This window comes from Ambystoma mexicanum, chromosome 10 (genome assembly GCF_040938575.1).
Source record: "Ambystoma mexicanum isolate Mex_15411 chromosome 10, UKY_AmexF1_1, whole genome shotgun sequence".
Classification (NCBI taxonomy): Eukaryota; Metazoa; Chordata; class Amphibia; order Caudata; family Ambystomatidae; genus Ambystoma; species Ambystoma mexicanum.
In genome coordinates this window covers 235247215-235265355 of record NC_090932.1, presented here as the reverse complement: position 1 = coordinate 235265355, position 18141 = coordinate 235247215, and the positions used below count along the sequence as shown (strand labels likewise).

General features: G+C 47.7%; 1 protein-coding gene across 1 annotated transcript in view; it reads right to left on the bottom strand.

The window, feature by feature from the left end:
- Nucleotides 1-18141, bottom strand: part of PIWIL2 (piwi like RNA-mediated gene silencing 2) — a 2524398-nt gene that overhangs the window by 1758180 nt on the left and 748077 nt on the right. The gene's annotated exons all lie outside the window — the stretch shown is intronic.

The window sequence follows — 18141 nt, the reverse complement described above, 5'->3', positions numbered from 1 at the left end:
AATTGATCAGCAGAACCGTCAACGGCGAACCTCAGCTACTTTCTGTGCTTTTGATGGATAGGCACATGAAAATAAGCATCCTGAAGCTCCAATGATGCCATCCAAAGCTGGAGGGCCTGAAGGATCTGAGAAAGGGTAACCATCTTGAACTTGTCCTTCCTGAGGAACTTGTTCAAGTATCTCAAGTCCAAGATGGGTCGCAATCCTCCATCCTTTTTGGGAATCAGGAAATAAGGAGAGTACCATCCTTTGGTACTCTACATTACAGGTACTGGTTCTATAGCAGCTTTCTCTAGCAGGCTCAAAATGTCCTGCACAAGGAACAGACCCGGAACTTTGAACAAGTGTTTCCCAGGTGGATGATCCAGAGGCCTTTTTAGAAAGCGGAGGCAGTAAACCTGGGCTACTGTTTCCGACGCCCACACATCTGAAGTAATACCCACCATTATTTGAGATGCTATGAGAGGCTGCGTCCCACCGGGGATTTGTGGGTTAAGGCCTTCGAGAGGTTTTGAGGCAGCTGATGGTAAAGTAGCCATTGCTTCAGCGGACTTTCCACCTCTCCCTCATCCACAACGAGGGAATCGTCTCAGGCCCTTTTGAATAGCCAGTCCTCTCGCTCCACCAACTAAGGAATAGAAACAAAAGGCCATACACCCCTCCAAGCTGATCCACTGGGATGAGATGGTTGTGGCTGTCTGATAGCAGCGCTAAGGGACTTCGCTGCGGCCATCGAGGTCTGCAGATTCTCCAGGCTTTCGTCAGCCTTGCTACCAAACAGCTGAGTGCCGTCAAAGGGCATGTTGGAGTCTGGACTGCACGTAAGGGGCAAAACCGGACTTCCGAAACCAAGCAAACCTGCATATTACTGTGCTCGCCGCCATGGCTCTGCTGATGCTGTCAGCAGAGTCCAGTCCTAACTGAAGAGACTCGCACATAGCCTCCTTTCCATCTCTTACAATATGCAGGAAGCCGTCTCGTTCTTCCCCTACAGGAACATGCTCAGCCGCCATGGCTATACAGTCCCACAGAGTGAAAGTAAATTTTGTTTAAGCGCAGGTCACATTTGCAGATTATAGTGCCATGCTCACGGCAGAAAATACTTTCCTTGCACAAGCGTCGAAACGCTAATCGTCCCGGTCTGGTGGGATGGTTGGGTATGCCGTCCGTTTCGATGTAGATGTCGCTGCCTGAACTACCAGGATCGCTGGTATTAGATATTTTATCAAGTAGTCTAGATCTCTACTTCAAGGCCTGTACTTCTGGGGGAGGTTCTTATTTACTGCTGGACTTGTTTCAGGAGCCTCCCAATTCACCATTACCCTCTTTTCTAGGGCGATATGAACCGGAAGTACAGTATGCTTATGTGGACCGTTGTCAAGTATATCTGTAATGTCGTCTTGCTCAAAAGAAGGAGCCGGCCAACCCCATCCCAATAATGACTCTGGTCATAAACTTCCTGTAAAAGGCATCTGCATGGTCTGCCGTGTCTGGCTTGCTAAACTCAAGCTGCGGTACTGTCTTATACCACTTGCAGACTGAAGGTTTTCATACAAGTCCTTAATCCTGGACTCTTCTGAAATAAAAGCCTCTTTCATATTACGTGTGCCAAATGCCAAACCAAATGGTGGAGTGTCTTGGTCTGATGGTTCGTGCTCCTCATAAATGGATAAAGACTGGAAAAAAATCAGTCCTTGGTAAAGGCTTATAGGAGTTTTCTACCTCTTTAATAGGTAAAGGCATCAATAGCTTCAAGCTCGATGGCTTCTACACGGATGGCGATGTTTGATGATTTTGGTGTCAACTGAGCCCTCAAATGGTTTGACCCTCAACTCGAATGAGTCTTCAATATATTTTCGTCGAGTGGAGACCTTGTCGGTTTTCGAGGGGTCTCCGGCCTTCGCCCCGGGCTCGAGGGCGCACAGAATTTAGCCTTACCCCTTTCCTTGTCGGATTTTGATGGTACAACAGGAGCATGGCTTTTGCTTCTTCTTTCAAGGGGGTCGGGGCCTCCTTCTCGTAAATGTTAAGCACTTCCTGCCTGAACATCTCCCATTCAGCAGGAGTCGAGTACTTGGTTGGGCAGGTTATTTTTTCTTTCTGGAGAGGAATCGGAGGAAGTAGTAGGCAATCTACAGCGCCTGTTCATCATCTTGGATGAAGACAAGGAGTGGACAAGACTCCTGGAGCATGAATGCTTTTTAGATATCTTCCTTCGAGGAGAGTCGCCTCTCGACTCGAAGGAGCGTACCTTCGACAGTCGTCGAGGGTATTTTGTGTGGAATCTACCCGCCGCTAATTTCCCCTTATGTTCTTTCAGAGCCTTACCAGTCATGGACTGACAGGACCCACAGTAGTCTGCCGTCCTATGCTCCATGCCAAGGCACCACAGACATAATCGATGAGGATCCGTGAGAGACACCTTGGCGCCGCAGTTGTGATTTTTTTTAACCCAGTGTTAGGGGTTGATGGGGTCGAAGGCCATCGTACTAGAGTTTGTTGCAGTTTTTCAGAAAAACTGAAGCGTGCCGTAATTCTCCGTTAGCTTTCGCAGAAAAACAGAACTGAAGCCAACGGGCGCCGAGCATGATATAAAGAGGCATTAAGTAAGCGGTATTGCATCGCAGTTTGCAATAGAATACTGCTGATTTTCTTTTTATTTCAATAATCATGTCACACTAACTGCAACATTATGTCTAGAACGAGGATTAAAGGTTTAGTTAACCTGGCCTGTGCTTAGGGTGCAGAGTACACAGGCAAGGCATCGGCTCCCGGGCTGGGCTGAAACATTGTATGCATTTTTATGTGCTCAGCCCGGGCTTAGTCTAAAAAACATGCGCAGAGCAGCCCATGTGCTGCCGCCTTCCGGTTTCACTGTTCTCTGGCTTTGATTCAGTGGAGTCTGATTTGCAGTACTTGAGTATGCCCATAAGATCTCAGTCTGCTTCTGGCGTAATCTCTGCATGAGTCAGCCTGCCTTCCTTCCTTCTCCTTCCTAGACAGCCTCTTAACTCCACAGACACTGTTGCCGTCCTCCAGTCTCCCGCTCCGCATAGAGAGAGGTTGCATTCTCCAGCCAAGAAAATGTGCGCCTTCTCGGCTGTTTCGACGGTTTAAATCTCCCGGCTTTGGATCGATTTTCCCAAATATTAGAGCGCAGTATGTGGTTTGGGCTCTCAGTACCTCATTACTCAGTGCATCCTTTTCGTCCCAGTACCTTTGGGTTTATGGTACGGGTAGGTTGCTTTTGACAAATTGGAATTTAAGTATGGCAGTGTGTTTCTAATGATTTTGGGTAGTTGAATTTGAGGTCAACCTCTTGGGTCTTGCGCCCTTGGTAAATTCTAAACTTTGGTTGTCGCATCTGTGTGAAAAGAAGTTTTCGGAGGAACCAATATCCCTCCTCCGAGGCTTGAAACAGGTTTTGAAGGATTTTAGAGTGACAGCGCCACAGATATTTAAAGAATATATTAAAGATTCGATTCAGCTACATATCAGCTTTATTGCAAGCTCTTTTGCTTACTTGTGCTTTAGCTATTGTTCAGAGTGGAACCATGACCACTCTCAATCCTTTATTGATGCAGGAAATTCTCTAGCAGACTAAGCATCTCCAACTGCGGCCTTGAATGGTACCCTGGGTCCTAATGCTGTCCTTATCTGTGAACAGTCAGTGAATGCATGCATCAAACCAGGCACCCAAGTCTGGAAAGAAGAACAAGTTACTCTCTTACCTGGTAACGTTCTTTCGATGGGATGGTCCGACGACGTATTCCATATCTATGACAGTAATCACCACAGCTGTGCTGCTCCGGAAAATCTTTCGGCGTCTGCGTCCTGTGTCGATGACGTCGATACGCCGCCCTCGAGGACCTCCTCCAACAGCCGACGTCACTGGATGTTATAAGTAGGACGCACGTAGCCTCAGTTGTAGTTTTTTCCCCAGAACGTGTGGCACCAGTCTTCTGCCAGTCTGACCACACAAAGCCTTGCGGAAACGCAAGCTGCAATCGCATAAGAAATTCTGTAGCGGGGAAGGCAGGGAGGGAGCGGTATGGAATACGTCGGACCATCCCATCGAAAGAACGTTACCAGGTAAGAGAGAAACTTGTTCTTTGAGGGGATTGGGTCCTGCGACGTATTCCATATCTATGACAGACTCCCAAAGCAGTACCAATGCAAGGAGGTGGGAAAAGAATTTAGCAAAAGTAATTTAGAATGCCCAGTCAAATTGCGGAGCAAAGGACCGCCTTGCCAAAGGCCATCCGGCCCACAGATGGAATCGAGGGAGTAGTGACGTACAAAAGTATGGACCGAAGCCCAGGTGGCTGCGTCACAGATGTTACGAATAGGAACACCCCTCTGTATGGCAGTAGAGGCAGCCATACCCCTGGTAGAATGGGCCCGCAAGCCGACCGGTGGGTCCTTACCCGCCAAGCGTTTACACGCAGAAATAGCCAGAATAATCCAGCGAGACAAAGTCTGCTTAGTCACAGCTTGTCCCAAACGTTTACCAGCGTAACCAATGAAGATTTGATCGTCCACTCTGACCCAGGACATGCGTGAAATATAAAAGCTTAAAGCTCTCCTAGGATCGAGCCTATGGAGCGGAGCCTCTCTTCTTCCTTACCAGGATGTGGAGGAGGATGAAATGCCGGAACAACAACCTTCTGGCCTAAATGAAATTCCGACACCTTTGGAAGAAAGGAAGGACGAACTCTAAGGACAACCCTGTCCTTATGAAATACAGTGTAGGGTTGCTTAACTGAAAGTGCCTGTAACTCACTCACTCTGCGAGCGGAAGTGACCGCAACCAAAAATACAGTTTTAAGAGTTAACAGTCTCAAAGGGCAAGAATGCAAAGGCTCAAACGGAGCACCCATCAGAAACTTGAGGACAAGGTTCAAATCCCAAACGGGCACCTGGAAAGGTGACGGAGGGAACCCATTAGTGAGCCCTTTTAGAAACTGAGAAATGAAAGGAATTTTAAAATAAGAACATTCTTCAGACGAGCGTTTAAATATGGACAGCGCCGCCAGGTAACCTTTAACCGTACCCACTTGCAAGCACCTGTGGGCTAAAGAAAGCAAAAAAAGACAGAACCACAGCAATGTCACATGCAAAAGGATCCACATTCTTAACCCTGCATCAGTCACAGAACTTTCGCCAACGGCAACGGTACAGGGACTTGGTTGCGGGCCTTCTGGCCGAAAGCAACACCTCCATGTCTTCAGGGAGGTCCCAATCCTTATACCTCAACCTTTCAGAAACCAAGCGTGAAGGTTGAGGGATCTGACCTCTGGATGGAGAACCTAACCCCCCCCCACCCGTGAGAGCAGATCGCCTCGGAAGGGAAGACGACGTGGAGGGCAGATGGACAAGTCGAGAAGGTCCGGGTACCACGACCTCTGTGCCCACGCCTGAGCAATGAGGATCATCCGGGAACCGAACATTCGTAACCTCCGCAGCACTTGTGGGATGACGGGGACTGGAGGAAACGCGTACAGCAGGGGGAAGACCACTCCACCACGAATGCGTCTCCTAAGGCTCCTTTTGGAGGAAATTCCCGCGAGCAGAACCTTTCGCACTTCTGGTTGACACTGGAGGCGAAGAGATCCACTTGAGGGGTCCCCCAAAGGGCGAAGATCTCCAGGAGAATCTCCTGAGCCAACTCACACTCGTGAGAGATCGCGCTCTGCCTGCTCAAAGCGTCCGCTGCCGCGTTTTCGTCTCCAGCCAGATGAACTGCAGAGATAAAAATTTCCTGCTGGATGGCCCAGAACCAGAGCTGCATCGCCTCCCTGCACAGTGGGAGTGACCCAGCCCCCCCCCTTTTTGTTGAGGTAGTGCATGGCCACTATATTGTCCGTCATAATAAGGACATTCTACGCCCGCACAGATGGCAGAAAAGCCTTCAGGACTAGCCTGTCAGCCCGCAGCTCTAACAGATTGATGTGGAGTCTGGACTCCGACAGAGACCAACGACGTTGACTGTCAGCTCGCTGGCATGAGCTCCCCATCCCGTGAGGGATGCGTCCATCACGAACATCAACTCTGGCCATGGTTGCCAAAACGCAGACCCTTTGAACAGATTTCCTTCGACGGCCCACCACAGAAGGTCCTGGGCGACCAAGGGCGGAATCTGAACTGGTTTTGACATCCTGCCGGATAACCGCGACCACTGCATCTTGAGAGCCCACTGCAAAGATCTCATTCGCAGTCTGACCTCTGGCACCAGTAGAATGCAGGATGCCATGAGGCCGAGCAACCTCAAGAACTCGAACGCCGGGAGACTCTGGGCACGTTGAAATTTGTCCACCATCTGCAGAATGTGGTGAGCCCTCACATGGGGAGGCGAACACTGCCCCAGGGACATGTCGAGCACAGCTCCGATGTACTGGAGCCGCTGGGTAGGTGTCAAATGAGACTTATTTAAGTTGAAGGAGAAGCCCAGCTTGTGAAGGGAGTGGCAGGTGACAAACAGATGATCCAGGGCTTGCTCAGGAGAAAGTGCCCATCGTCCAGGTAGGGGTAGACATGAATCCACCCTTTCCTGAGATACGCTGCCACCACCATCATCAGCTTGATGAAGACCCTCGGGCGGAGGTCAATCCGAACGGCAGGACCCAAAACTGAAAATGCGAGTCGCCAACCGCGAACTTCAGGAACTTCTTGTGCTCGGGATGAATATGCACATGAAAGTAAGCATCCTTGAGGTCGAGCGACACCAACCAGTCCTGAACTTGTCCTTCCTGAGGAGCTTGTTCAAGCCACGCAAGTCCCTGATGGGTCTCAATCCTCCATACTTTTTCGGGATCAAAATATATGGGGAATACCATCCCTTGTTCCTCTCCACTACAGGCACCAGTTCTACAGCACCTTTCTCCAGCAGGGATTTGATTTCCTGCGCAAGGAGCGGATTCGGACTCTTCAAAGAGCTTCCCCGGTAGATTGTCGTGAGGCCTCTGCCGGAAAGGAAGACAGTAGCCGTGGGCTATGATCTCCAGAACCCACACATCTGAAGTAATGGCACGCCATTCTACAAGATGCAGAGCCAGCCTTCCCTCAACCAGCGAACCATGGGACATGGCCTCATGACTGAGCGGAAGCGGCAGTGCCTGAGGGCAAAGAGGCAACTGCCCGAGCGACTTTGGCACCTCGAGTACCTTGTTTTCCACCTCTGGTACTCCTACGTTGGCCCCTTTGAATGGCAGCCCCCTCTTGATCTACTAAAGGAAAAGTAGTATCGAAAGGAACCTCCCCTCCATTGCTGTCCCCTAGGACGAAAAGGCAGAGGTTGACGTACCGCAGCGCTCAACGACTTCACTGCAGCTTTGGAGGTCTGCAACCTCTCAAGGCTCTCGTCAGCCTTGCTGCCAAAAAGATGGACACCATCAAAGGTCATGTTGAGAATCCAGGACTGTACATCAGGAGCAAACCCCGACTTCCGCAACCACGCAAACCTGCACATCACGGTGCTCGCAGCCATGGACCGACTGACACAGTCTGCCATGTCCAGACCCGACTGAACGAATTCACACATGGCAACCTTGCCATCCTGAACAAAGGCAAGAAAACCATCCCGTTCCTCCCCTTCGGGAATATGTTCCACTGCCAAAGACAAACGATTCCACAAAGTGTGTGTGACTCTTGCAAGGGCGCAAACGGAGTTGGCTACTTGTAAAGCCATACCCCCAGAAGAAAATACCTTCTTCGCCCAACCGTCAAAGCGTTTGTCGTCCATATCAGGAGGGATTGTAGGGTACGCCGCCTGCTTCGCTGGGGCCGTAGCCGCCTGCACCACCAAACTCTCCGGAGTGGGGTGCGTAGTCAAGTAGCAGGGGTCGCCAGTGGCTGGACGGTATTTTTTCGGCAACGACTTACTCACTGCCGGGACACTCTCTGGAGCAGTCCAAGCCACTGCCACCCTTCTCTGTAAGGCCATATGAAATGGCAGCACCGGGTTAGTGGGTGGACCTTGGTCAAGGATATCGGTCAGGCAATCCTGCAGAAAATCCACAGGTGGAGCAGACCACCCCAAATACTCCACCACCCTCGACATGAGGTGCCTGTACGATGATTCAGCATGCGTACCAGGCTCAGGCCTGGCAAACTCAACCTCCGGGGAGGTAGCAATAGCACTGGAGTTGTGCAAAGACTGACGCATGTCTTCCAGCTTGCTATGCCCACACAACAAGTCATCCAGAACCTCAGGAGGCACATCATCCTCAGACCCCTCCTCAACCTATGAAATGTACTCCAAGGGTTGGAACAAGTCCACCCTGGGAGGAGGAACAGATTATGGGTCGAGAACAGGCCGCACAGACTTGCTGAACGACTTTCTAGGAGCTTCCGCAGCTCTGCGGGGTACCTCTGGCAAACATTCGTCAAAAGGCGTTGAGGGTGCTGACAGGAGTAGCATCGACCAAGGCGCCGACAACTTCGACAGTGGCTTCGAGGCCGGAGCCCTGAGCGCGTCCTTCGACGGCCTTGGCGTCCATGCCTTCTTTGAAGGCCTCACAGGCTCCAACGGTCTCGACGGCGTCGAGGACTGGGACCTGGAGCGGGCACGATGGCGATCATCCTTGTCCAACCGGGACCTCGAAGGTTCCCCGTGATAGCGCCGACCGCCCGAGCCCGAAGGCGTGCGAACAGTTGCTCTAGAGCATTCGGTACTGGCTTCTCTCAAAGGCGCGGTCGGAACGGTGCTCTGCGACACAAATCGCCATCATCTCCTTACGGAAGGCTTCCCATTCCGCCGGAGATGAATGCTTGGTGGGACAAGCAACCCGCCATTTGGCGGAGTCCTCAGACGAAGAAGGCGACCAATGACAGCGCTTCCGTGCATGCCTCGAAGAGGCCGAGGAATGGCGGGACCCACTCCTGGAACGAGTCCCCCTGGACTTATGCCGACGCGGAGAGTCGCCCCTCGAAATCGTCAGTCGAAAGTCCAGCGGACTTCGACTTACCGAGTTTGGAAACCCTACCCACCGACAGCTTCTTCTTCTGCTCCTGCAAGGTCTTCGACGTCAATTCGTCGCAGTCATCCGTGGCGTCGCTCTCACCAAGGCACCAAAGGCAGACGTTGTGCGGGTCCGTCAGACGTCTTGGAACCGCAGTCCCGACACTTCTTGAAGCCCGACTTCGGGGTAGCAAAAGACGAAGAGATAATTTTCGTACTAACAAAACGATATTCGAAAAATCGATTCAGAAGAGAGAACCGAGGTGTGCCGAGATTTCTAAGCAAACACGTTCGCGGAAAAAACAGAACTGAGGCTACGGGCGTCGTGTGTCCTACTTATAACATCCGGTGACGTTGACCGTTGGAGAAGGTCCTCAAGGGAGCATATCGACGTCATCGACGCAGGACGCCTACGCCGAAAAGTTTCGGAAGCAGCACAGCTGTGGGAATTCATTACCTGTCAGATGTGGAATACGTCAGAGGAACCAATCCCTTCGAAAAACATCTTTTTTAAAATCCTTACAAACAGAATAGACAAATAAATGCCCATGCTTTTAGATCCAGACCAATCTGGATTGTTCAAGAAAGAGGAACAGCCGACAACATAAGACTGCTGCTACACATGGTTGAAAAAGCTGGTAGGATCCCGGCCCACTAGCTTTTTCTGGCTCTCGATGCAGAGAAAGCATTTAACAAAGTGGCCCAGGGGTCCCTGAAGTTCACCCTGGAAGAATTAAACTTTAACCCCAGAATGCAGGACCCGATACTAGACAATTACAAACAGCTAATGAACAGTGGAGATCTCACTGTATCGATTACGCTAGCCAGGGGCACCTGACAGGAATGCTCCCCATGCCCCACACCAATACAGTTTAAAGGGACCTACCACAAAATGAACATATTTGTGGATGACAATATTGTCAATTCCTGACCCCCCCCCAAACATCCCTCTCAGCTATAGATGGAGAAATCCAATACTTTGTACGAGTCTCTGGTTTTAAGATACATCACTCGAAGTCAGAGATCCTAGGTATCAATATCCTCCAGACCTTGGGACCAAGATGGGGTTCAAGTTCCCCTACACTTGGGCATCAAAGGCAGTACAGTACCTTGGAATTAAGGCGACTCCCAAAAGTAACAATTTATATAAGGCTAACTACTCCTCATTAATTATTGGCGATTCGAAACAACCTAAACGTATGGAACTCAGTGCGGCTTTCATGGTTTCTGTTCTGCCTAGGTTACTGGCCAATCAGTTCCCATCTCTAGTCCCAACAAAACAATGAAGGAATGTGAAACCATGCTTTTAAAATTCATATGGGCGGGAGAGGCATCTAGAGTGAACAAAGACAATCTATACGACTCCGAAGATAGGGGCTGACTCGCCTTCCCGAGACTACTGAATTATTATTGGGTGGCCCAGCAGCCCCCAATGGTGGAGTGGGTCCAAAAATACGCAAGACGGTTATTTATCGAACAAGCAGGTTGATATTGGTGTTCGCTGCCCTGGTTGGCTAGACCCATGAGGGCTCAAAGTTTATATAATAGAATATGACTACTAAAGCTTCTCTCGATGTTTGGGGCGGGGTTACTAGGCTCAAGGGTTCAACCACCTTTCCCTCTCCCCTTACCCCATTCATACACAACAGCGATTTCACTCCAGGAAGTGTCGAAACAGGACATGCCAAATGGGCTGCAGGAAGTCTAGGAAAGGCTGGGTGCATGTTTTTGAATAGAGAGATTTGCTATTTCTACCAATGCAAAACAACTCGGACTACAAGAGGGCAGGATAGATTTTGATACCTACAAGTGCGACACAGGGACCTCAACCGAACCCATGAAGAGCCCATAGCTAGGACACCCACACCACAATGTAGTCAAAATGTCAACTGTCCACGGACTACAATAGCTTACTCACTAAACTGTACACAGCATTAAGCACGCTTAATACGCCAGAACAAAGATCCTTCTGCTGCGAGGGATGGGCCAGGGAGATGGGCAAACCCACTGAAATAAAGACATGGAACGAGATATGTAACACAAACACCCTTTGCTCACATCTGGCAGAAATTCAAATGAAAATACTTACCAGATGATATCCAATACCGGCTACACTACACACAATCAATTCAAACCTGTCTGACAGATGCTGAAGAGGCTGTGGACAAAAAGTCACTTTGTTGGATATTATGTGGGAATGCCCAATTATTCCAAGCTTTTAGCAGGAAATCAGATACAGAATGAAGACCACAATGTATGTAGAGGCACCAGCCAACCCCTAGGTTTTAGATACGAGAAGTCCAAGAGACCCACTCTAACATAGAAAAGTCAGTGAGGATTCGAAGTGAGCATCGAAGTGGGCTCCAAGTGGCTGTTGGGCTGCCCGGACTTACTGCTCCACTTCAAACTTCCCGTGGAACTGCTCTGCGACTGTCTCTCCCTCGTTCTACACGCGCGCCGTGCGCAAGAGGAAGATCTACTGCAGGCGAAACGCCGCCGTATTGGCCAGACCAAGAAGTAAATGAACATTGACTAACTTTCTTTGTAAAGGCGCTAGAGTGTCTTTTTGCACAGCGCCGCCGCGGCTTCGCTGCAGCTACTCTTCTATGTCTTACCATTTATGAGCACTTCTCAGCCCTCATCCTAACGGTTTGCTTTGTCCCTTTTTTGTGTCTTTAATGCTGCAGTCACTCTCTGCCTGGCTCCGCCAATCTGCCCGCCCCTGCAGCCTCCAATCTTCCATATAGCCCTCGCACACGCGCATCGCGCGTGCGCATCGAAGTGGGCTCCAAGTGGCTGTTAGGCAGTGAGGCTGGGAGCTTGGACAAAGCAAGGCCCAGTACCTTATTAAACGTAAATTCTTATTGTGCATGAGTGGGTTCAATGGTCTCAAGTCTCCGTAGTGGGCGCCCCTTGGAATCATCTCCCTGTAAAAACCCCAAAAAAGTCAAAAAAAATAAAAAAATGTTCACGTCTAAAGGCCTTGCAAAAAATGCCAAAACGGTATCAACTAAGAGTACGGATCCACCCGCACAATGGGCGCTAATAACTGATCATGACCTACTAAAACATGAGGTGGCCTTCTCTTACGCACGTGCCCAATCATTAGAAATAGGGGCAACTAGCTCTTTGACACTTGAGCCTGTCTCATCCTGTAGCGGCCCAAATCCTAAAGCTCCCCGTAAAAGTTTTATGCGGATGGATACTGGCCCTGTCCAAACAGAACTGACAGCTGATGACATGCCCTCATCTCCCTCGGACAACTCCATACTGGCGCCGGCGGTACTTGCTGCCCTGGAAAAACGAGTTAGACTATCACTTGGGCCCTCCACACCAGTTACCCTCACAGGCTACAAAAGGGCTGATGTCCACATACACTGTAATGATGAGTTACGTATGGAGAATCTAAATATCTCCACAGAATCAGTAGCCAATGTACCTGAGGCCACCAACTCCCCGATAGCTAGCGTATGGCCAACGTCCCCTACCCGGCTTTCACCTGACATTATCAAATCTCCCACCAACACAGGGCACCTCCCCTTTAAAAAAGATGTAAATCATCCGCTGGGCTTTGACATGTTAGAACCTTCAGGGGATATGCAATCCCTTGAAGCCTCCTACCCGGTGCTAACAAGGATACTTAACCTATTGGATCGTGGCCACGAATACACACACTACGAATTGCGGGACTGCAAATCAACACTCACGGATATCCTAACGAAAATCAACAAATTAAAGGGCTTCATATTTGCAGATTCCCTTAGACAGGGGGTGGCGTGTCAAGAAACGTTGCACTGAAAAATCTCTGTAACAACATCAGCGACTACACAGACAGATGACTTGGATGCCCCAGGCAAAGAACTTCACACTGTGAAACCCTCCACAGTTAACTATGCATTCCCGCAATCATTTGCACAAATCTTGACTGTTCCCAAACTCGACAACACTTGCCAAATTCTCACCCATGCCCAACTATGTAGAGAGGTCGCACTACATGCGGAAAAGTTAGAACAGCTGCTATTCTTTTTCCAACCTAGCCAAGAAGTGGCAAATGCGGGGCATTCTTCTCCCTCGATGGAGGGAGGGCAAGGGTTTTACCCGGATAGCCCCTCAGCACTAACCAAACTATTTGCGACTACCTCGCAGTCTGATCCGGCACTTGAGAATCCTCCACTTGTCCCTGAGATTATGCCAACCGCAGATGAGGAATCCTCTCCGCAACAGGCTCAACGCTCCTTTGCATCAAGAAAGGAAAAAAGATTATTTTTCCATGCCCTAAAAAGGAAAGCAGATCGGCTAAAACTGTCTAAACCTGCATACGAGGAATTGATCCCCCAAGGCAAAGCAAATGGAAAAAAGAAGGGAAAAAATGAAAGTAGGAATGTGGAAAAGGTTATATCCAACCCTCCAACACTGAAAAGTGCTGCAAATGATTTGATTCCTGATGTAACAATTCTTAACAAAAATACAAATAAATGCCTTTTACAGCTGGCACATTCCCCTAATAAGGGATCAGGGCTGGCTTTGGCCCAGTCCCAACTACCAGCTTTCTTCCAAGTTATAGAAAACAAAACCACATACAAATGTAGGGCTGATGCTCCTCCACCCATTAACAATGTGACGGAATGTGGTTCACACACTACCATTGGTCTAAGCGAACCAGCCATGGAACGGCAACAGTCCACGCATCCTGGCAATGACCGGGAGAGCTTGAGCAAACTCTCCATCATCCAAGACACGAAGGGAGAAGCCCCGCAACAAAACCAGCAGGATTCATCTCTAGGCCAGATTAGGGGCTCTGTTGTACAAACGGGAGAATCACCAAAACAGTCTACCACCATTATAGGATGGGAGATTATATCATTTAAAAATGGTATAAAGCGACTTAATCGCTCAGCCCTGATGCAAGCTTTCAATCGCATTCCGGGGCTCCGTACCTTGCATACGACCGACATCGAATGGATAACATTGCCACCAATTCAAAACCATCGTATGGTATGCAAGGTACAAACAGCGATTATCACCAACCTATTATTGCAATATACAGAGGAGCTTTGTTTTATTGGTCTAATGCTCCACCCGTTTGACTCAATTGACAATGCTATCTCCTTTAATGAAATGCCTCTTGCCCCCCCACCCATGCCACCGCCGAAGTTGGTCATCAGTGACTTGCCCAGAATGGAAGGCACTGATGTAATTGCGCAACTAGTAAATCTATCCAATACCAGTAAAGACTGGTCCTGGCTGACCGCCCTACAAAACATCCGAAATCCAGCTATGAACAATATACCCCATTAAGCAACCTGCTTCACTATCTATTTTCTCTTGGAATTCATGTGGGTTTACTAACTTAAAGGCATGGTTTAGTAATCCTCGCTTGAAAATGGACTGTGATATATCATGTTATGCCAGGAAACCATGTGTACTCATGAACTTATATTGCCTGGCTACACTGTTTTTCAATCAAAAGCCAACCGCGGCGTAGGTGGGCGGCCGTATGGAGGTCTGGCTATATGTATAAGCACCAATTTAGATGTTGTGGTCTTAGATGCAATTAACGCAAAAGCAACAATGGCTGTATTAATCATGTTTAAAAGCTCTCGTCCAAATCCTCTCCTATTGATAACTCTATATCACAATCCAGCATTGCTTAATCTAAGAGATGTATTTAATGAGTTTGATAAGTTATTTGATGACATCTTCACCCTACATCCTACATGTGATATTGTATTGGGAGGGGACTTCAACGCCTATTGCATGAAATTCAGCTCCAAATCTGCAGATTTGCAGGGTATGCATCCAACATGGCAGCGAGGTAAACTATGGCAAGACTACTTAAAATCATGGGAACTTGATATTCTCCCCTTCAGCACTCAGGGTGACTATCACACATGGAGAAGAGCTGACAGAGCGACTTGTATTGATTACTTTGCCACTTCCCGAGGGTTAAATTCTACGAATGCTGCAATACATGATCCTGGGTATGGGGACCATTGCATTATCCATTTGAAGCTTCAAATGGACATAGTGCAACTACCTATTGACCATCAACAAGGGTTTATAGAAGGGGATCGGCCTGGCCTGTCTCTTAGATGGGCCACTAAACTTTGTGACAGGGCTAACGAAATGATCTCTGCACGTTTGATCCTTACTCGTAACCCTGGGGATAACTCGAAGTTGCCTCATCAAGGGAGGGTTGACATATTTAAAACAACATCAGATGTATTACAGTCCTTGCGGGCGTGTTCTCTTCGGAATAACTCAAGGTCTACCCCCAATCCTTCTGCCTTCATTTTGGAGGCTAGAGGAGTTAAGCGGGTGGCATTGCGACAGATCGCGAGAACCGCTTCCACATGGTCTGAGTACTTGACAGAAAAAAAACGCATAGTGAACAGATATCGGAACAAATGCAGAGATCATAAATGTTTTCTTCAAAACCAGGACAATCAGAAAATGTTTAGTACACTATGCCATAGGGATAGACGATCCACTTGGGCTTTTACTGAGGGTGGGAACCTCAGCCCTCATGGCAGATCAATCTCTATCGATTTCCGCACAGGTTTGGCGAGCCTACTTTGAAGAAAAGTTTGCTCTTCCTTTGCCTTTTGCAGAGATCGAATACAAATGGTCGTGTCTAGCACATCCCTCTTTTCCTCCATGGGGCGTCACCACCATCGCAGCAACGATAAGCTCTCTTAAATTCTGAAAAGCTGCAGGCCCCGACGGGATTCCAGCTTGCGTCCTAAAACGCCATCCTGACATGTGGGCTGAAATACTCAAGACACTCTTTTATAATATGTTGACATCTTTAGAGACTCACCCGTCTTGGTTAGCCTCCATTATTGTTCCAATATATAAAAAAGGAGCAAGGTCTCAGCCTTCCAATTTTCGACTGATAGCTCTAATTGACACTGCTGCTAAAGTGTTTGCGATTCTGCTTTTAGGGGAACTCGAGGCGGTTATTAGTGAGCTTAAGATCCTGTCCAAGTACCAAATTGGTTTTCGTGCAAGAATGGGTACTCCATTAAATGCTACAATCATGGCCCATCTTTTAGCTAGGCACAAGAACAGGGACTCCGGTCCATTATATATGGCATCTATAGATCTTACCTCTGCGTTTGACTCATAATAGCCAAGCTGTATACGAATACCACCTATCTGGTAAGAGTGAACAGCGAAGGTGCCACTACCCATCCAATAAACATCGCTGTGGGTGTGAAACAAGGCTGCAATTTAGCTGCTACATTATTCAATCTTTATATATGTGGCATAAACGACATTTGGAACACCTTGTTCACGTACCCAGCAAGGCTTGGCCATCTTTAAATACAATGGCTAGCCTTTGCTGATGACATCGTCCTATTTGATCGTACGCCCAAAGGGATGCAAATTAAATTAGATCTATTTGCATCTTACTGCCTGACCCACAACCTAAAATGTAATGTGGAAAAGTCAAATATAGTAGTGTTTAGAAACCACAAGAGAAAGAATCTTACACGCAATTGGAAGATTGAAAGCTTTGCTATAACCACAGTGCCGGAAATCCGATACCTTGGCTATATTATATCCGATTGCAACTCTGTGGCTATGTGGCGCGACGTATTACACAAGAAAGCGGCACCTCTTGCCACACAGATGCGGCTGGTATATCTAAAGTTTTGCAAATTTTCATTGCTACCACTACTTCAATTTTATATCTTAAAAGTGGAAGCTATCATCCTTTATGCTTTAGATATGTGTTTAGTGGACATCAACTACCATCTGGATCAAATACAAGGGTGTATGTGGAAAGGTGCCTTAAGATTGGCCAAATCGACACCGAATTGCCTACTAAGGCAGGAACTTGGCATCACTGCCTTATCTGCACGCCGTAATTGGCGTTTATTAGCCAACTTCGCTAGAATGTTATATCCTCCTCCCAACTGCTTATATGAGGACTTGGGACAGTTAATGATTGCGCCAGAACGCTCGTCTTTCACAACCTACTACACCAAAATGGTGCAGATACTGGATGGAATTGCACTTTTACCAGCCGACTTAGAATTCCGACAGGGGTATGTGAAGCTTCGTCTTATAGAGAATGACTGGTGTAGAACAGTAATGGAAATTGAATCATTAAAGAGTTACAAGGAAGCAGCCCGTTTCTGCTCTACCAGACGACCGCATAAACCTTATTTAATTCAGTTTCCCTGTAACAAAGCCAGGGAAACATATCTTCGCTTTAAATTGAATCAATGCCTCACTTTAGAACGAATTGGTGGCTGGAGTCCGTATTGGAAGGCTATTGCAGATGCAGGATGTAGGTTCTGCAATGACTGCTCAGCCAAAGAAACATTAAAACATCTAGTCACACGGTGCCCTTATTTTGAAACAACGCGTGCACTAACAATTGCATCCAATGGTGTGCTAACTGAGGCCAACAGGGAATGGCTTTGGCTCGCCTCAATGTGGGGAACGCGAACGAGTTTTATATTAGCTCTATGCAGATTTTTAAGGATTATAAACACCGACCTCGAGATGAGGTTTCGAACGAGCGAGCCTCAGGTGAGCAGGTAATGCAAGAAACATGCAATTCCATTCCTCTAATATTGTAAACCCTATCAACTTCTGAATGTTATGTACTGTGTACGAAAATTTTAACATGAGTGGAACCCTCTTCGCCATACCAGTAACATCTAACCAATATGCTGTAAAAATTGTGTTGAGAGTACTAATAGATATTAATATATTTAATTTGTCTCGACATATGTAAAAACTGTTTTCAAAAACTTTTAACATTATATATACGAAAGTTTGCGGACTGATTTTGTCTAATTAACACAAAAATGAAAAATCTCAAATGTAAAATGAAAAGAATTTATATTTTTATAAATGTTGTAAAAGTTCGTTGATCGAACTGATAAAACAACGGTTTGAATAATAAAAAAAAAAAGTCAGTGAGGATTAAACTCATTACCCATTTACTATTAGGAGCAAAACTGATAATTCAGAGCAACTGGTAACAAACGACACCACAATCGATTAACCTTTGGCTGGATTAATCCAGGAATATTTTAGCAATAGAGAAACTAACATCTAGCATTGGACTCACCTGCCCAGTTAGGCTCTGTGGCTTGAATTTAATAGAAATGACATGACCAGCTAAGATGAATTCAATTTACCATTAAACTACCCAATGTTCA